Consider the following 18,562-nt stretch of genomic DNA (forward strand, 5'->3'; position numbering starts at 1 on the left):
CTCCTAGCAATTTGAAAATCATTCAAAGTTTTCAAATTATCTTTTCGAATCTGTAACTTTTGGGTAATTATTTTTTGAGGTTAAAGTTGATATCCCAAATATGGAAAAGGAGACTCCCGTTGAAATTTTTCCTAACTGTCCAGCAACTGTTAATTTCTCACTAGTTAAGGGCCATTGATCAACCTAAACAGGTTTTTCTTCTTTCCAGACAATTGGATCTGCATGGGGTGCAGGAATGTCAATGACCCCTAGGGAAAATACCCCAGGAGGATGGGCTGACCGGGTCACAGGAAATTGAATTCCTTGACCTTTTTTTTTCTAAACCAACATTAGGTAAAAAATCCATGATCAAATATTTTATTAGAAACCTTTTGATTAGGGCTATACAAATAAACTCCCATCTGTTGCATGACATCCCTTCCCCATAAATTCACCGGGAGGCCAGGAATAACGTAAGGCTGAAAAGTCCCACAGTGTCCTTCAAAATCACTCCAATTTAGCATATCAGTACTTTGTTTAGGACTTTTACTTTGACCAATGCCTTATAATTGAGAGACAGTCTCCTACAAAGACAATGTGGAAGGCCGCTGGTCAGCAATTATAACAGAGAGATCAGCACCAGTATCTAATAACCCAATAAAAGATTTTCCTTGAATTAACAATTTTATTTCTGGCCTATTAGCTCCAATAGACTGCACCCAATAAACATCTGAGGACCCAAAACCTTTATTCCCTCTAATGGCGGTTTTATATCTTCCTGAAGTGACTACTCTGGGTAAAATAATCAATTGAGCTATATGCTGTCCAGGCTGAATAACAGAAATTTGAGAAGGTGAACAAACCATAATTTTAATTTCTCCAGTATAGTCCTCATCAATAATTCCTGGGGAAATCATAAGCCCTTTCATAGTAGAGGAACTCCTACCTAACAAGAGACCCAAAGTATCTTTAGGTAGTGGCCCAAAAACTCCAGTGGTTAGGGCTTGCATTCCCATTTCAGGGGTTAATACTGCATAGGAGGAGGAACTGAGGTCCAATCCTGCGCTGCCTGAGGTGGCTCAGAATAAGTCCTGAATGGATTTTTTGACTGATTTTGAGGGATCAGATGTTGAAAAGCCCCAAAAGTTTGATACGGGGCCTGGGACAGGCCCCTCTGTCCGTTTCCCGACAGAATAAAATTCCCCATGGCATCTTTTTTAGATTTACATTCATTAGCCCAATGATATCCTCTTTTACATCTAGGGCATAAACCAGGCTGCTTGGAAGAAAGCCCACCTTCTTTTCATTGAGGGCAATTTTTTATCAAATGTCCTGCTTGACCACAATCAAAACAATTCCTATTATTTCCCTTTTTCTGAGGACTTCTGTGTTGTTGAAATAAGACCTCTTTGACGGTCTTTCCCTGTAAAGCCGCAGCCATGGCAAGACCCTGGGTGTAAGAGGGGCCAATATCAGGACACAAATGAACATAATCAGATAAATCAGCCTTCTTTCTAAAAGGACGAAGGGCAGCATGGCAGGCAGAATTAGCATTCTCTTTAACCAATTGTTTTACTAAAACTATACCAGCTTCAGATTCTTCTATGACTCTGCTGGCAGTTTGTAACAACCGATCCACAAAATTTTGAAAAGGCTCATCAGGTCCCTGTCTAATTTTAGAAAGATCTTCTGAGGCTCGTCCAGATGAAGGAAGTTTTTTCTAAGCATTTTTAGCAGCAGTATTAATCTGAGCATACACACCTGAGGGAAAACCTAATTGCTGAGTAACCTCAGCATAAGGTCCCTCTCCTTCTAGCATCTCATAAGTTGCATTAAGTTCTCCTTGTTGTCTATTAAGATTTGCTATTCTCTGGCATTGTTCTGTATATTCAGATTTCCTTCCATAGCAAATAATCACCCCCAGAAAGACAAGCTTTAGCAATTTGTTTCCAGTCAAATGGAGGGAGAGCAAAGGTGGATAAAGCATCTAGCAAAGCTTGAGTGAAAGGAGCAATAGGGCTATACTGAGCACATGCCATTTTTAATTCTTTTAATTCTTTAAAAGGAACCGGATTTTGAGTTCATACCATATTTCCTTGTCCATCCATTCCCTCAAAAACAGGCAACAAATGAAGAAAATCAGACAAATCTTCCCCATTGATAGAAGCTTGTTTAAGGCTCTGCTGTAATGGGGAAAGAAAAGACTGGGAATTTACATGGAGGGGATGCCAACCATTACAGGATTTTGGTTGAAAAAGTCCCTGAAGGTCATATGGCTCCATCCCAGGTGAAGCAGCAAATTCTACCTTTTCTGGAACAAGCTTAGCTTTAATTTTATAAAGCAGCAAATTCTACCTTTTCTGGAATTGTAAGATCTTCCCAGGGAGGAATCCCACCACTCCAAATCCGGGACACCACATGCACCATAAACACCCCGGAGAGACGATTCTTGATGTAAAACACAAGAGGTCTTTATTCCAGCATGCTGGGGCTCAGCTCATAACCCTCACAGGGGCAGAGGAGTTGAGCCCTGAAGCAGGGTAGAGACACAGTTTTGAAAGGAAAAAACCACAAGCTATAGGGTAGGGGGAATTCCGAGAAAGGGGTCAATTACGGGAACATTCAGTTATAAAGGGTGGGGACTTAGGGGAAGTGGGACCATGGATTGTTCAAAGGGGTAGGGTCTGTTCCGCACCAGACGTTTATCTTGGTTCCTGCCCCTCAGGAATGTTTAAGGTGACCTTTTGACCTGTCATGGTTAGCTGACTCTGCTAGGGGTTGGGCTCTTAGAGCTTCTTAATACTTTTCCTAACAATCCTCCCTTTTTCTTTTTGCACATGTTCTAATTTTAGAACCCTTAATGTCTAGTTTCTTCATGTCCCATACCTAAGGCTTGGGTTCTTAGAGGCTGGTATTGTTGTCTTAACATTAGTATTTGTACTGCACTGACTCTTTCTCTGATGAAGGCAATTAATCTATTCAGCACACAGGGCCCCACGGTTAGAAGTAATAAAAGTAAATAATAAGGGGTCCCAATAAGGTGGACACCAAAGTGGTGATCCAAGGGGATTTATTAAACCAATTTTCAAACCATCCTTGCTGTAGTTCATGGTCTCTTTGCCTTTTATCTAATCTTTCCCTGAGTTTGGCCATGCAGTCTTTTATGACTCCTGAATGGTCAGCATAGAAACAGCACTCTTTTTTTAATGCTGCACAGAGTCCGCCATCCTTTAAGAAGAGCAAATCTAATCCTCTACGATTTTGTAGGACTATTTCTGACAGAGACATTAATGATTCTTCTAACTTAGTAATAGAGCTTTCTATGGCTCTGAGGTCTTTATTTATACCTGCTCTTAATTCATTTAGATAGTGAGACCATTGGACCAAAGCGGCTGTTCCAGTACCAATGCCAGTGGCTATACCTAATCCTAAAAGAGCTGCCAAAGTTAAGGTTATCAGTTCCCTCTATACCTTGTAATTTTTAAATTAAATTCTTCCTCAAAGGGGCCTGAGTCATGATAGATAACCCGGGGTATGACCTGAATAAGTATACAGAAGTCTTTGGAACCATTAAACATTGAGGTAGCTAGACGTGGGGTGAGGCCAGTATTGCAGGCCCATTATCCCCCTAGGTCAGGAACCAGATAATGAGTATCTGAGGTGGGGAGGCTTTGGAGGGTCTGGTTGAATAGCTGCTGGTGGTCTGGGGGTACCGTCCCCAAGCAAGTTTTTTTCCCTTATACTTCAGTTAGAGTTAATTTCCTTTTTGCCTTTCAATTATATAAGCTATGGGAGGTGGTGTTGTTATAACCACCGGTGACAGCTATTCCTTCATAATATGGGGAGCCAGAGGCCAAACACAACCAACAGGATTCAGTTAGGTTGGGCTGTGAAGAATTTAGGGCCTTAAAGGCTCCTTGAATTAAATCAAGTAAACTCTGTCCAGTTCCTTTTGCGGGTGGAGTTGGTGTGGTTAGAGGAGTTCGAGAGGGGAGAGCCGGGGTGAGAGGGTCATTTTGGGGAGGGGCTATGGGCTGCTGCTTGGATAAAATGGTATTGGGCCTGATGGGGACTGGTGGGAGAGTGTTTATGCATAATCTTATTTTCAGGGTGAACCCAATATCCCTTTCTAGTCCCCCTGGGCAATGGAACCGTAACCCCCAAGTTCGTCCACTCAGCCATCCTGAATAATCTTCTTTTCCTGGATTAGTTATAGTGATATTCAAGGGGTTGCAATAGGTGGTGCTTTTACAGGAGGGTGTTCCTTCACAATTACGGCTATTATTTTTGGACACTTTTATCCAATCCCATCGGGAGGAGGGTTTCCAGTAAGCGTCCCCGGAGGTTTCATAACCCCAATAGCCACAATAGTAGCTCTCAAGGCCTCCACATTTTTTGTCCCTTTCTTTTCCATCCCGGGGGCACACATAGAAATCGGAAGTGCATAACCGACATCTGTTAGAGGGGTCCCCACATCCATTATGTCCCCCAGGGGAAAATCTTTTTCCAGCCTTTACGGGAAGCTGGGTGGTGTCCTGGTTTGGAATATCCCAAGTGTCTAGTCTTGCAGCTAGTTGGCAGACATCGGGGTGGAGCGAGGGCCACCAGGTTCTGGGGGGGGCAGTATGGGATATACTCCATATGGGATCCCCTGTCTGGGAGATCACCTGCCAGATGAGAACCTTGGGCTCATGGGGATTTGGGGAACTATTCTGAAGGGGGTGAATTAGGGTCAGGAGTCTGTACAACCTTAAACTTGAAGGGGTTAGAAGTCTTTTCCAGTCTCCATTCTGGGGCCGGTGGGGGGGCCGGTTTGAAGTGGGAAGCATGGATCCAAGCTGATATTCTGTTGACTTTGACGGCAGTGGGAGTGGTCAGCAATACCGGGCAAGGTCCCTTCCAACGAGGCTCTAGGTTGCCTGCCCGATGACGGCGGACGTAGACGGAGTCCCTGACTTGAAATTGATGAGGAACTTGGAGGTCTCCTGGAGCATAAGCTTCTCTCAGGTGTTGCCACACTTCACATTGGACAGTTTCAAGGGCTTTTAATCTACCATAAAGAGGTTTAGAAGAGACAACATTTGGATCTGTCAAGTTACCAACTCCTATTAAAGGAGGAGGGGCTCCATAAAGCAATTCAAAAGGGGTTAAACCAAATTTTCCCGGAGAATTCCGTACTCAGAATAAAGTGAGGGGTAGGAGGACCGTCCAGTCTATAATGCCAGTCTCTAAGGACAATTTGGTCAAGGTCTCTTTTAAATGATCTATTCATCCTCTCTACTTGACCTGAACTTTGGGGTCTATAAGCACAGTGCAATTTCCAATTAAACCCCAGGACCTTGGCTAGTCCCTGACTTACCTGGGCAATAAATGCTGGCCCATTGTCTGAACTGATTACCTTAGGGATGCCAAACCTTGGGAAGATCTCTTCGAGTATCTTCTTTGTCACAATAGTAGCAGTTTCTGTTTTCGTGGGGTAGGCCTCTACCCATCCTGAAAAAGTATCTATGAAAACTAGAAGGTATTTATTATTATATTTAGCAGGCTTTATTTCAGTGAAATCGACTTCCCAATAGCTGACAGGCCTGTCCCCTCGCAACCTTTTTCCCGGGGGATGCCTAGAAGGATAGGCATTTACCAGCTGGCAGGGTATACATTGATGGATGGTTTCATCAGCTAGCTCAGATAGATTATAAATATAATATGGGGAAGTCTGAACTATCTTCTTTAGATGTTTGGCCCCTAAGTGAGTGAGCCCATGTAGTTGTTGAAGATAAGTTTTGGCCTCTTCCCTTGGTAGGACGGTCTTTCCACTGGGCAGGACATAAGTCCCGTCTGGCTGAGGTTCTGAGAGTCCTAAGTCATTTATCCCCTGTAAATCTTTCTCAGAATAGGCGAACTTGGTAGTGGCAGTCCCTAGGTCTTCCTATAGAGGGAGGATATTAATGCCTTGAGCGGCTCTTTTTGCCTCTATATCTGCCTGTTGGTTTCCGATGGCAACAGGATTGGTTTCTCTTTGGTGTCCCGGGCAATGGATAATTGCCACTTTTCTTGGCAAATGCATGGCTTCTAAGAGGTCCAGTATTTCCTTTTTACTTTTTATTTCTTTTCCAGCCGAAGTTAAGAGTCCCCTTTGTTTATATATGGCTCCATGTATATGCGCCGTGTCAAATGCATATCAGCTGTCAGTATAGATGTTGATATCTTTCTTTTCTGACAATCGGAGGGCCTGGGTAAGGGCGATTAGTTCTGCCCTTTGGGCTGAAGTCCCTTCAGGTAAACTACTGGCCCAGATCGCTGAAATGCCATCTACCGTTGCCACTCCCACTACCCGCTTACCTTCCACGATGCAGCTGCTTCCATCAGTGAACCATGTGAGAGCTCCAGGTCAGGGTTGGTCAGTCAAGTCTTTTCTGGACCCAGCCTCTTCAGCCAAAATCTCATGGCATTGATGTATCACCTGTTCCTTGGTGACATCAGGCAGCAGGGTAGCGGGAATGAGAATAGCTGGAGGAGCAAACTAGATTCTTTCATTCAGCAACAGAGTCTAATAATGAACCATCCGGGCATTGGACAGCCATCTGTCTGGAGGCTGTTGGATAATGCTCTCTAAGGCATGGGGAGCTATGACAGTTAATTGTTGTACCATAGTTAGTTTATCAGCATCTTTCACCAAGGTGGCAATGGCAGCTATTCATTTTAAGCAGACAGGCCACCCCTGTGCTACTGGGTCCAGTTTCTTTGACAGGTAGGCCACTGGCCTTTTCCAAGGTCCCAAAGTTTGGGTTAACACTCCTTTTGCAATTCCCCTTTTCTCATCGACAAACAGGGTAAAGGGCTTAGTTAGATCAGGAAGACTGAGAGCTGGAGCAGACAACAAGGCCTGCTTGATGTTGTCAAAGGATTCTTGTTGTTGGGGTCCCCAAGTAAAGGGGGCACCTTCCTTAGTCAGAGGGTAAAGGGGGTCTGCTAAATTGGCGAAACCAGGAATCCATAACCGACAGAACCCCGCAGTACCCAAAAATTCTCTGACTTCCCGCAGAGTTTTTGGGCTGGGAATCTGGGTCACAGTTCTCTTTCTGGCCTCTGTCAGCCTGTGTTGTCCATTTCTTAAACTATATCCCAGGTATGTTACCTCTCTTTTACAGAGCTGTGCTTTCTTTGCTGAGGCTCGGTATCCTAGACGCACCAATTCAGTCAGCAAGTTTTCAGTTCCCGATAGACAGTCTTCTTCTGTGGCTCCGGCCAGGAGCAGATCATCTACATATTGGAGGAGAGTTACCTGGGGGTTGTCAGCGCAGAAAGGTGCAAGATCTCAGTGCAAGGCCTCATCAAATAGAGTAGGCGAATTTTTGAATCCTTGGGGTAACCGTGTCCAGGTCAATTGTCCTGCTTGACCATTCTCTGGGTCCCTCCACTCAAAGGCGAAAACAGGTTGACTGGCAGGATGCAGTATTAGGCAGAAGAAAGCATCTTTAAGGTCTAAAACAGTGTACCAGATTCGGTCAGGGGGGAGAGAACTTAATAGGTTATAAGGGTTAGGCACAGTGGGGTGAATGTCTTGCACTCGCTTATTAACTTCCCTAAGATCTTGTACAGGGCGAAAGTCTTTTGTGCCTGGCTTCTGGACTGGTAGGAGAAGGGTATTCCATGCTGAATGACAGGGCATCAAAATTCTTAATTCTAAGAGGTGCTGGATGTGGGGCCAGATCCCCCGTTGGGCCTCAAGGCTCATAGGATATTGCCAGACTGCGATGTGTTCAGAGTTTGCCTTTAATTCTATCAGGATTGGTGGAGCTTGGAGGGCTAGTCCCATCCCCGCAGTTTCAGCCCATGCCCAGGGAAATTTTGATAGCCAATGCTCTATGTTAGTCTCTGGTGAAGGTGGCACCTCATGAAGCCGATGTTCATCCTCCAGCCATAGGGTTAGAAGGGTAACTGGCCCCTTAGCTTCTAATTTGGGGCCCTCAGGGGAGAAAGTGATTTGGGCCCCCATCTTGGTGAGCAGGTCTCACCCGAGCAAAGGGGCTGGGCACTCGGGGATCACCAGAAAGGAATGAGTCACTCAGCCTATTCCTAAGTCTACTCTTCTTTTAGTAGTCCATGAATATTGTTGATGCCCTGTAGCTCCTATTACCCAGGATTTCTCTTCTTTTATATCTCCCAAGGGGTGCAATAAAACAGTTGGGCCCCCATCTTGGTGAGCAGGTCTCACCCGAGCAAAGGGGCTGGGCACTCGGGGATCACCAGAAAGGAATGAGTCACTCAGCCTATTCCTAAGTCTACTCTTCTTTTAGTAGTCCATGAATATTGTTGATGCCCTGTAGCTCCTATTACCCAGGATTTCTCTTCTTTTATATCTCCCAAGGGGTGCAATAAAACAGAGTGTTGTGCCCCAGTGTGTCAACCTCTCCCAAGGCCAGTATCTTAGGAGGTCCTCCCTTTTTCTTAGGGCATTCTCTAGTCCAATGTCCATTTTCCTTGCAATACGCACATTGATCTTTGTCTAGTGGTCTTCTGTTGCCCAGGAACCCTGTCTGCCTTGGTTTATTTTCTCGACCCTTATAATTTTTTTCCCTAATGACTGCAGCCAAGATCCTAGCCAAGTCCTTTTCCTTCCTTCTGTCTCTTTCCTTCTCTCATTCCTCTCTTTCCTTTTCTCTCCGCTGTTCTCTTTCTTCCTCTGTCTCTCTCTTATGATACACCTTGTCGGCTTCCTTTACTAGATCTCATATAGTATAATCTTGTAATCCCTCAATTCGCTGAAGCTTCCTTCTAATATCCGGAGCTGATTGTCCTATGAAAGCCATGGCTACGGAAGCTCTCTGTCCCTCCGATTCTGGGTCAAAGGGGGTATACCGCCGGAAAGTGACCATTAATCTTACCAGGAATACTGAAGGCGGTTCCATCTCCCCTTGAGTAATCTCTCTTACCTTGGCCAAATTGGTTGGGTGTCTCACTGCTCCCTTGAGACCAGCCACTAGAGTCTGGCGATAGACTTTCAGTCGCTCCCTACCTTCGGTGGTGTTGTAATCCCAATCCGGTCGGCCCAAGGGGAAAGCATCATCAATGAGGTTGGGCATCAGGGTGGGTCTCCCTTCAGCCCCAGGAACATTCTTTCTGCTCTCCAAAAGAATGCACTCTCGTTCCTCAGTGGTAAACAGAGTCTGCAACAGCTGTTGGCAATCATCCCAGGTGGGCTGATGAGAAAACATAAGGGACTCCACAAGACCCGTCAGTCTCTGTGGGTCCTCAGAAAAGGAAGGGTGGTTAGTCTTCCAGTTATACAGGTCAGAGGAGGAGAATGGCCAATACTGAAGCGGCAGGCTGACCATTAGGACCCTCAGGGGGAGGTGGCCCATAAGCTCTCAGGGGGAGGGCTACTGTGGAATCTGGTGCACCAGGGGAAACTGCTCTCCGACTCATCGTCCCAAAGCAGGTCCGTGAATTTCCCCGGAAGGCGCTGAGGGCTCTGCAATAGGCTCGGGAGGGGCAGGGGCTTGTGGATAAGGGGGAGGAAGGGGTTCCGACCAGGTTGGGGGCCCCTCAATCTCTGGGTATATCCATGGGCGAGGCTGGATTCCCGAAGCCCTTTCATCTTTGTCTGATGGGGCTTCCTTCAGAGAGAAAACTTGAGTGACAGGCCAATTCGTAGGCCGATGTACCCAAGGTTTTGCCCAAGGTGGGGGGTTCAGGACGAGGTCTTGCCAGACCACAATGTAGGGTTGCTGGTCAGGATATCTTCCAGGTCCAGCCTGGAAAACAATATCTTTAACAAGCAATATTATTCCTGCATCAAAAGTGCCCCCTGATGGCCAGCCTACACCTAAAGTTGGCCACTCAGAGGCACAATAAGTCTGCCAGGGTCTTTTCTTTATTAGTACAGATAAGTCTCTACTTCTGGCCCTAACTTCAGTCCAGTGCTTCAAGGTCAAGTCCAAAGGTGTTGTCACAGTCTGTCCCATAATTAAAAAACAAGGCAAGATTCTACAAATAACATACACACAGATACCGAATTAATCTCAGATTCAGAACCCTGAGGGGAGATTCAGATGTCTCCGAAAATCCCCGTACCTGGGACGTCTCCCAGGTTGCAGCCTGTGGCCCTCCGGGCACGTCTACCGGCCACTGTCAGACAGTCCTTACGGACCGCCGGACGACTGCGAAACCAAAAGTGCACTATGCAGAATACAGACAGACAACATTCAAAGTGGGGATCCCCTCTTACCTCCAAGGTCATTCTCAGGAGTGAGGAGCAATCGCTAATCCCGGACGAGCCCCCAAATGTAAGATCCTCCCAGGGAGGAATCCCACCACTCTAAATCCGGGATGCCACATGCACCATAAACACCCCGGAGAGACAATTCTTGATGTAAAACACAAGAGGTCTTTATTCCAGCATGCTGGGGCTCAGCTCATAACCCTCACAGGGGCAGAGGAGTTGAGCCCCGAAGCAGGGTAGAGACACAGTTTTGAAAGGAAAAAAACCACAAGCTATAGGGTAGGGGGAATTCCGAACGAGAAAGGAGTCAATTACAGGAACATTCAGTTATAAAGGGTGGAGACTTCGGGGAAGTGGGACCATGGATTGTTCAAAGGAGTAGGGTCTGTTCCGCACCAGACGTTTATCTTGGTTCCTGCCCCTCAGGAATATTTAAAGCGACCTTTTGATCTGTCATGGTTAGCTGACTCTGCTAGGGGTTGGGCTCTTAGAGCTTCTTAATACTTTTCCTAACATGAGACACCGTTTTTAAAGGAAAAAAACCACAAGCTATAGGGTAGGGGGAATTCCGAGAAAGGGGTCAATTATGGGAACATTCAGTTATAAAGGGTGGGGACTTCGGGGAAGTGGGACCATGGATTGTTCAAAGGGGTAGGGTCTGTTCCGCACCAGACGTTTATCTTGGTTCCTGCCCCTCAGGAATGTTTAAAGTGACCTTTTGACCTGTCATGGTTAGCTGACTCTGCTAGGGGTTGGGCTCTTAGAGCTTCTTAATACTTTTCCTAACAGAACAAGCTTAGCTTTAATTTTATTTTTACTGTGCTCTACAGATTTTTCATTCATAGCAACAAATGGATTCTAAAAATGTCTAGGATATCCTTGAATCATTTTCTTTAAAGTTTGTTTTTTAAATTGTTCTCTTAATTCCTTAATATTAGGGGGAATTAAACCCTCCTCCTTTATCTTCCTCTTCTGTAAGCATAGATTTTGGATTTAAACTTTCTTTAATAAGCGACCAAAAACTAGATATCTCAGCTGGAACCACCTTTTTCCCTTCTTTTAAATAATACTCTTTTAAACAGCAAACTACTCTATCCCATGCTTCCACATTTATGGATCCTTCTTCAGGGAACCATGGGCAAATATCCTTCACATGTTTAAAAAATTTTACAAGCTGCTGCTGTTCAACTTTTTTACCTCTTGCCTTTAAAAGGTTCTTTAACATATGCATAAACAACATGCAGCTATTTCCTATTCCCATTTTTTTTTTGAAAGAAAACTCACCGCTCCTCCTTTGTCCTTTTGAAGGCCTTTTTGTTGAGATCTCCTTTTTCTTCTTTATCCAGCGGTGTCCTTCACTGTGCCTCTCGTATTCAGGTCCCTGTTCGGGCGCCACTTGTGGGGGACCAGCCCCCACTAGTCGAACAGTACCTGAAGGAGAGAGTGAGGATTGAAAAGGAAAGACACTCTAGGCAGAGTGGAGACAAAAGACTGTCTGCTTTAATTGAGACAAACCTGGTTATTTATACACACATTATTAGCACATTATCTTGTGTAGATACACAAGAAACATCTGCAGAAAGACATCACAAGAAAATGTTTAGACACCATAATATTTTATGATTCCGAAGGTCAAAAGGTATTCACATGCACTTTGGGCTGGAATGTGGCTTCATTAAATTGATCGATTAGCTCCCTGTTAACCACTTCTAGTTTTCTGCATTCTGCATACTATTGTTAGGTGAGAGTTTCAGTTTCCCCACAATTTAGGAGAACATGCTGGCAAATGTCTCTATTCACATCTAGGGAACAATTAGACAAATATAGTATTTCTTCAGATAGATTAGTTAAGCAGGGACCAAGCCAATAAGATGAATAACTCAAGAAGTTGGAATTGTAATAATCCTAAACTATTACACGAACATAGGAGTAAAATTTAAAATAAGTTAAAATTGAGAACAAGTAAAACATAAATAAAAAATTTATAACCAAATGACATTCGCTCAGCAATTAGGAGTTGAATGCAAAATGGTAAAGTGAACCTAAGAGTAAAGAATGATCCAAGCAGGGCTGGGGATTTAGCTCAGTGGTTCTGGTGCCTGTCTCACAAATGCAAGGGCCGAAGTTCAATCCCTGGTACCAAAAAAAAAAAAAGAATGATCCAAGCAGTGTGTCAGTGTGTCAACATTATTCACCACATTAAAATACTAGATCACATTCATATAGATTTCAAAATAAGTAAGAAAACTTTTGATACATTTCAGGTTGTTTTATTGATGAAATTACAAACAAGTTAGGAATCAGGAAGTATTAAATATAATAATAAACTCAAGATAAACGTGCTGATTTAACATGCTGCATTGTAAAGAAAATGGAAATTATAATTGCACAATGATTATATAATTGGAATATTTTTATAGATTGACAGGTGGATGCAAAATAATCTCAGGCATCATGAAAGTGAAATACGAAGTTGAGGTTTCTGTGTCAAAGTGATGCAGTGGCTTTAAAGGTAGAAGAGGCTATAAAGCCAGGAATGTAAACAGTCTTTAGATGTAGAATACATGAGGACATAGATTCTCCCCTGGAGTATCCATAAAGGCAGGGAGCCTTGCACTGTGATCCATTATATTTATGATTCATAAGATTAAGTGAAGAAAGTAGAGGAGAGAAAAAATGAAAAAATAGGACAAAATAGAAAATGTTTGGGACAATTAATAGAATTTGGGGAGGGTTAATAATCAACAACAGAAGAATCCTTGCTCTTTGAAAGATATCCTCATCAAATTGTTCCAATTTAAATATGTATATATGCCTCATTATCTACTGACTGTCAAACATAAAATTTAGGAAGTATCCCAGGTCTCTCTCATCCCTTGACTTCCAGTTGTTGATTTATTTTTGCTTAAAATTGTTTGCAAGAAAAATCCAACAAATCTGTTTCTAAGCAATTTTGGCTGTGAGATGGGGTGTGTTATTTCTGGAGGTACTGTAGTGCCAGGCTGAAGTAGGTAGGGCATAAAGCAAGTTTCTATTCCATGTTCTAAACTTCAAAACTCCATTTAAAATATTTTCCTGGGCTGGGGATTTATCTCAGTGGTTCACCCACCTGCCTCACAAGCACAAGGACCTGAGTTCGATCCCTGGTACAAAAAAAGATTTTTTTTCCTAAGTTAAAGAACATATCAGATATTAGTCTCATAAGAACAGATAATAATCTTGAATTTAGACAAAAAAAGTCAAGAAGTGTTCAAACACTGATTTATGAAGAAATCTTTTCAATCTTCTATCCAATATCTATTCTTCATTAATACTTTTAGGATCTGAGCCTAAGACACCATAGTTTCTTATGGTAACTACTGATATCTTTTTTTATACTTTCATAAAAATCCATTCAATATGTAAGTACCAAGGTGATATTTTTATGATGGACTAAACTGCAAGCTCATTGTGAGGTCTTTGGCTTTCACCAGAAAGCATAATAAATATAGCCATAGGGAATTTTTATTTATGCCTCACATTTTTAGAATGTTCTTCTAATTTTTGATGAAAGAATGACTCTTTTGTGTTTGATTTTCTGTTGAACTGCTATCATTGTCTTTCTCTCATTATGTTTATTGGCACTTTTTAGGTGTACAGTACAGTACAGTTACATTCATCACTGGGCTCTTGTACCTTTACATGACAGGTCTTGGTTCTCATTTTTCCCCTTACCCCTGCCCTCCCTGCACACCCCCTCGCTTCCCTATTTACAAAAATTTTATTTATATTTTTTCATTTTCTCATATTTTTTTCTTTTCTCTTATTTCCTTTCCCCTACCCTTCCCACTTCCCCTACACCTTTAGCTCTTTTCTTCTTATTACATATTGTCAATTTTACCATTAGGATCTTATGTACAATTATAGTTATCATTAAGATGCCTTATGTAATGATCCAAACTAAAGAGTTCTACCAATAATCCTCTTTCATATTACCAGTGTATATCGTCAGTAGTATCTGAAATTATCTATATTAAAATTACATATATCTACATCTGGTAGAATAAAAGCCTCAAAAAGATAAAGAATGGTATGTAGCATTTAGTACATTGCAATTAATATTAGTAAATGCAACACTGTTAATGCAATGCTAAGAATTGTGGTCTATAGAATGCTGTGATTTTCTTCACTAACTTTCTGTGTGACCTATGATTAGAAGTGGGAGCATTCAAGAATAGGCTCGGAGGACCAGGACTTATGCAATGAGAAGAATTTGCAAGCTAAGCATTTGACAGTTTCAGGAAGAGTATTATGCAGGTATGAAGGAAATATGAGAATGAAATAACTAAATGACAATGAAAACATATTTGAAATGATTTTACTAACCTCATACAAAGCATGTTCTCAAATATGTGTTATCAATGGACTACTTCTAGGATGATTTTTTTAACTTTATTTTTTAAATTTTATTGGTACATGTTTGCAGTTCATGCAATTTACAATCACTGTGGGGAGTGGTTATGTGTGCATGCCACAGCTTGTTTGATTTTTAATCTGACTTTTTCTATGACTAGCAGAAAAATATAATTTGTCTTATGCAAATGAAAAGGCAATGGTTCCTAATAAATATGTAGATATATAAACAGATATTATATTTTGGTTTTTCTTGGAATGGGGTCTAACTATGTAGCTCAGGCTGACTTCAAACTACATCTTCCTAAACCATTCCAGAAATACATACTGTTGCTCCTCACAATCTCATTGACCTATTTATAAGAAGGAGATTCAATTGTGTTGCCTACTTTAATTACTTATTCTCTGGTTAAAAGGACTAAATATACATAAGACAGGTAATGAAAAACCTTCTTTCACAATATAGGTTATTTATGAACTTTAATGGTACCTTACTTGGGGTAATTTATACCTAAAAATGAAGCTAGACCTGAACTTTTCTCTTTCCTAAGTTCTATAAAATCTAATGTGTGTGTGTGTGTGTGTGTGTGTGTATGTACCTTGTGATAGTTAATCAAAATTGTGACTTACTCTGCAGATTTAATTGAGCTCATACTCACAAAACTCTTCAAGCATGAAACAGGCTTCTGACATTAAGACAGTTGCAATATAATGGTAAAATACAAGAATTGAAGAAATATGTAGGCTGATTAAATATAGAAGATTGAATAAATATTCTGTTTGATTTATTTTTGCTAAAATGTATAATTTAAAAAGTACTTAAAAGATTGCTTATTACCAAATTTCTAAAAGGATAGAGAAACAGAACAAAAGAGGAAAAAAGCATTTCCAGTTTGAAAACTACAATGGAAATGGCAAGCAGTAAAATGTTTAGGTAAAAGAGAAATTAATCTTACACCCACAATACAGAAAACTGAAAAGCATTATAATTATTATCCATTTTTCCCTCATTGAGTTTATTGGTATATTTAGGTATAAAGTACAATTACATTCATTATTGGGCTCTTGTACCTTCACATGACAGTTCTTGGTTCTCATTTTTTCCCCTTATCCCTGCCCTCCCTTCATCCCCTACTCCCCTCCCCATTTACAAACACTTTATTTCCATTTTTTCATTTTCTCCTATTTTTTTCTTTCCCTTATTCCCTTTCCCCTACCCTTCCCACCTTCCCTACACCTTTAGCCCTTTTCTTCCTATTTCACATGGTCAATTATCTCATTAGGAACTTATGTACTATTAGAGTTTATTCACACAAGAGAAACTATTCAGTATTTACACATGTGTAACTTTTTTCACCTAGGAGTATATTCTCAATTATTATCCATTTTAGCTATGCAATTTCCCCATATTTTTCTAAAATTTACATTACCAGGTACCTTGGCAGTAGTGTGTGCAAAGAAGCCTGAAAATGAATTTCAGTAGAAAGTTTGTTTAAAAAGCTGCATCTGGCTGATAATCTCCCCAACTCCACTCGTGCTCCGGCTGACCTCCCCACTACAGCGTAGGGTTGCCATCGTGCTCTACAGGAGAATAAAGTGCAGGATGACTGGATAGCAGGTGTTGTTGAAATTAGAGAAACTAAAAGGAAGAGATACAGATTAAGTAATCAATTCTATTGCAAACGCCTGTTTCCCAGCTTCCCTACAGCTGAATTTGGGCCAGCAAACCATGATTAGAGAGAGAAATGAAGACAGGAGAGACAGAGAATACCTTTGTGGGGAAGTCAGCAGACTCCACCAGAAAGAAGCTCTAAACTGATTTAAACTTCTAGTTTCATTGAGAAAAAAAACAAAAAAAAACAAATGTGTTGTGTTTTGCCGAACACGGGTACATATTTTAGATTATAAAGGCATGATAATAACTATGCTGAATTGTTAACTTTATCAAACTGTTCCCAGGATATTCCTCCTTGTTTCACTGGCAAGGCTCACCACTGCTGGAGCTGGAAGAACATCCATCTTCAAGGTGTTCTGACCCCTCAGAGTGAGCAGCCCTTTGAGCCCTGACTCAATGCCAGCAGATGTTAACCCATTGGGCACCGCAAGGAACTCCACACCTCACCCCTTCCCTGAAAGAAAATGGTAAATTATTATTCATTTTTGAAAGAATCTCACAAATATAAAACTGTAGTGCTTGCCAAATTTTCTGTCAGGTTACCACTCAACAATCTCATAATAATACTTAACACTTATATTGCACTAGTTGTAAATATCATGAGATGGAAAAGACTCTTCAAATTTAATGAAAATTGCAACCATGAAAGAAGGAGATTGAAGAAAATATATAACCAGTAACTTCTAGGAAACATAACTCAAAAACAAACTCAAAAGTAAACACTTGTAAGGTAAAATAAATGTGAAAATAAATTTTTAATATCAACAAAGAAATACTTTAACATTTAGCAAGAACAAGACATAATGAGAAGTGAAAAAATGCATGTACAGAATATTTCTAAGACTCTAGATAGTTAAAAATAAAATAGCAGAACATCAAAAGTCACAAGAAGTTAGTGGCATGGGGATCTTTCAAAAGGTCTATCAACCAGAATTGTTTTAAAAATGGGAAAAATGTGAAGGTGAGTAGATGATCCATCTAGACAAGTCAATGCATAAATATTGAGATCCTAAAAAGAGAAGACAAAAGATGGACTCTTTCTTACATAAGATATACTCAGCAGTGTAATACAATATTCCAGACTATTTATCTGAACTAAAATATATATATTTCCTGAAAACAGTGAAAATAATTCTGTACATTGCAGAAACTACGATTCATTCACTAACATATCTCTTGAGCTAGATTACAAATGAAGTTACTTTTGTGGTTTTTTAACTCTCTTCCCATATCTGCTGGCTGGACATGGGTTATCCTGAACAGGACTCCTCCAAGGCCTAGAGAATGATAGAATGACAGCATGAGAGGCTCCTGACTCACCACATAGTCCATATACTCTCTCTAACTTGAGAAAACTAAAAATGAAAGAGGACTGGAAAACAGAATCCTAACCTTGACTTTTAAATCAGGGAACACATCAAAGTGGAAAAATAATCTTCTCTCGCCTCTGAATAGTATTACGTAGGGTATTTCATATTTCTATTTGTTGCTGTAAATGTTATTTGAACCCCTCCATTGGTAGAAATTAGAAAAGGCTTCACTTGAATTTGAAAATGACTATATAAAATTGCACATCACTGAAATATTTTGCAAACATGATTTTATATACACAGCATTGTCTTAGAGAATTATACTGTAGTAAAACTCAAATCCAAGAATTGTTAGTGGAATTTAATTCATCCTTAAAAATGATATTTAGAATTAACATTTTTATAGTTTGAAAATAGAATAGAATGGAAATAATAATTTCTTAATTTGATCAAAATCAGCTATGATTGAGGAATATTTCTTCCATCAAAATATATTGTGCACAAAATAATGTGCACACCTTATCCTCCTGAAAACTCAAAAATAATGAATGATCTCTTAGTGATTCTATTATTATGACTTTTGGAAAATTCTTATAAATATATAATGCAATACCTTTAGCTTCATATACTTTAATTTGTGTCCTATGTTTAATTCCCTGAAAAAATATAACCTTGAGTAAAGCAGACCACTTAGCCAAAAATTTGTAGAGCAACACATGAATTTCCAAATGGAAAAACCAGGAGCCATTCTTTACTTCAATCTCACCTGCCTGAGCCTACTCCCAGTCACAGGCAGCCTTTCCAACACTGCTATGCTCATTCTTTCTTCTTTACAATCTTCCTGTTTTTTGGTACAAATCTTGATGTAGGAAGTAAGAAAAACTTAATTAGGAGAGAGGAGAGCTACACATCAAAGTCTGCACCCCTAAGCTAAAATATAAATCGAAGTTGTTCTTACAAGAAATCCTTTCTTGCCTTTCAATA

At 40.9% G+C, this 18,562-nt stretch overlaps 1 pseudogene; it reads right to left on the reverse strand.

The window, feature by feature from the left end:
• Window positions 1–4,686: 4,686 nt before the first annotated feature.
• LOC104847791 lies at window positions 4,687–9,944 on the reverse strand (annotated as a pseudogene).
• Window positions 9,945–18,562: the final 8,618 nt, after the last annotated feature.

This window comes from Fukomys damarensis, unplaced genomic scaffold, assembly GCF_012274545.1.
Source record: "Fukomys damarensis isolate Sample0158 unplaced genomic scaffold, DMR_v1.0_HiC HiC_scaffold_3, whole genome shotgun sequence".
Lineage (NCBI taxonomy): Eukaryota > Metazoa > Chordata > Mammalia > Rodentia > Bathyergidae > Fukomys > Fukomys damarensis.